We start from the raw sequence: 2823 nt of genomic DNA, 5'->3' as shown, positions 1-2823 counted from the left end.
ATCCCAGCACCCACATGGAAGCTAAGAACTGTCCGTAACTCTAGTCCCAGGAGATCCGACAGCCTCTTCTGACCTCCATAGGCATTGCACAACACGGGTGCACTTAACCTACATGTAGGCAATACACACATACACATAAAATAAAAATAATAAATAATTTTTTTAAAAAAAGATGAGTCCACCCCCAACTTCACTCTTCAGAGGCAACATGTACTGAAAGTGCGATGCATAATTTTTTCAGACTTTTCTACTTTTCCTCTGCATATACAGCAAGTGTATGGGTATCCACATATTTATAAACATAGTGAACAAAAATTGAACCACACTATAAATATTATTCTGTGTCACCTTAAGGAAACCTAATATTTTCACGAGTCTGTTGTCTATGTCACTATATAAATTTCCCTCATTTTTCAGCTGCTGCATATTATTCCATTGAGTAAATGTTTCAGATTTTTAAAATAAATATTTTATTATTTTAATTATATGTATACATGTGTGAGCTTGTGTACATGAGTGCAATGCCCGCAGATCCCCTGGCTGGAGTCACAGTCAGTTGTGAGCTGCTTAACATGGGTGCTGGAAACTGAACTCAGGTCCTCTGGAAGAGCAGTATATTTTTTTAACTGCTGAGCCATGCTCCAGCCCCCTCTTTCAGATTTTTTAAACAAATTCTTCTGTGATCAGACATTTAATTTAGTTCCAGTTTTTTCATACCTACAAGCAATGTGGCAGCAAACATGTCTGTACGCATACCACAGAATCAATTTAAGGGAAATTTTCTTTCCATCAGCTATGCATTACCTAACCATTTGCAATTAGTTTCCTGGGCTCTGGAGAACAGCTTTTAATGGCTATGCCAAATGTTCTGTAGCATCCCGAATGGTCCAAGGCATCCTTTCCAATTAAGTTGCAGTCTACTACACACTGCATTTTAAATTACATTATGCTTTAAGGACAGGGAACTGTCTTACATTATTGATACAGTGTTATAATGTTCTATCTTGGTATTAATATCCTGAACTTGAATGAGCACTGCCTGAAGAGAGTGGACAGCTGGAGGCTGCTGGTTCTTATGACCAATAGCAGCCCGACATAAGGTAGCACAAACACAAATACATGATTGATTGTTGCTCCTCCAATTGTACCCAGAGTCTCTCCAGAATCTTAAAGGAAGGCCTGATTATAGATTAGGCATTTATTTGCCACTTATTGGTTAGGAGGAAAGGAGGAGGGGAGAACCTCTATGAACATCTAAAGTGGTGACGAAGACCTGGCTGCTTTCAGTTACCTCCCATCCTGTCTGCCTGCCCTTACCCAGGTGCCCATGCTTCCAACCTGCTCTCTGGCTGTCTGCCTATAGGTTCTTACCTAGATATACTACATGGAAGTAACTTCCTTAGGCATTGCATGTCACCCCCATCAAAACATATTTTTTTTCTAGAACTCTCAGCTGCCAACATTCAACTGTGTTAGCAAGACAGAACGTGCTTAAGTCTTGGTATCAGAAGACCACTTTCTATTCATAGGCATTTGATCAACTCAGCAAATCTTTCTGAGCCTCCTTTAAAAAAAATTTATGTGTATAAGTGTTTTGCCTGCATGTATTTAAGTGCACCCATGTATGCAATGCCCGTGGAGGTCAGAAGAGGGTGTCAGATCCCCTGGAACTGGAGTTATGGTCAGTGGTTATGAGCTGCCACATGGGTGCTAGGAACCAAACCCAGGTCCTCTGCAAGAGCAACCAGTGCTCTTAACTACAGGGCCATCACTCCAGTCCCCAAACCTCTGTTTCAGTGCCTGTAAATTGGGAGCTATGCATATTTTTATTTTTAAAAAACATTTCATAATATTTTTTTTTCAACAAGGTAGATGTGAAGATGAAATAAGAAAATGTGGGAAACTACATTTGGTGCATTGAAAGGTGGTCTGATTATAAGATGGCGACATTACTTCTGAATTATTTGTTCAAAATAAACTGGTTTAACCTTGTATTATTTCAGGTGGATTTCTGGATAATATGGTGTGAGAGGAGTACTTATGGTGAAAATGTTAGGTAGTGGAGCCATTTTGAGATGGGAAAACCTTTCCAGGCCTTCAAATATATATATATGTAAGAGATGATGACATCACCAAGAAAGAGGCTGACCAGAGTTTCCCAAGCAAAATTATGAGAAAAATATCTGTTAGTATTTACTCTCTCCAGGGGAGAGGAGGATTGGTTAGAAGGGGGTAGGACAGCATGGATTTCTGTGGGTTGTTGGCCTTAGACTCCATCTTCCCTGGGGAGATGTGTTTGAGCAACTGTTTGGTGTATTTTTAAAGGTCAGAGAGGCTTTTGCTCTATAGGATGGAGTGGCTATGACACCTGATTAATGTCTGTGCAGTTCTTTCCAGAATGAAATTTAATCAGCAGAATGATTGCAGCAAGCAGCTGCCTGGAGGAAAATGATCCTGTTCTAATGGTGGCTTGTTTGATGTGTTGGCATTGTAGTAGGGCACGTACATTATTAGTCCAGCCCAAGGGGCCCCAACTAGGACACGAATCAACTAGTAAGGAAATGCAGCACACAGGATCAACCCCTCCATGGCTCTGCATAGGGTCATCACTGTCAGACTGTCAGTTCCTCTTCACTCCAAGAATCTTTCCTGTCAGCTTCCTTCCTACCCTGAGGGTCTTACTTGTCAGCTCTTTCCCCTTCCTATCATTACTCATTCCCAGAGTCCCCTCAGATCCATCAATCTCCATACTCTCCCCACACCGAGGCTTCAAGGCCTTCACTGACAGCTTCCTTACAACACACTTGCACATACAGGCAAGCA

Source organism: Nannospalax galili, unplaced genomic scaffold, assembly GCF_000622305.1.
Source record: "Nannospalax galili isolate Female #2095 unplaced genomic scaffold, S.galili_v1.0 scaffold75, whole genome shotgun sequence".
Taxonomy (NCBI): Eukaryota; Metazoa; Chordata; class Mammalia; order Rodentia; family Spalacidae; genus Nannospalax; species Nannospalax galili.
Note: the sequence above shows the minus strand (reverse complement) of the source record.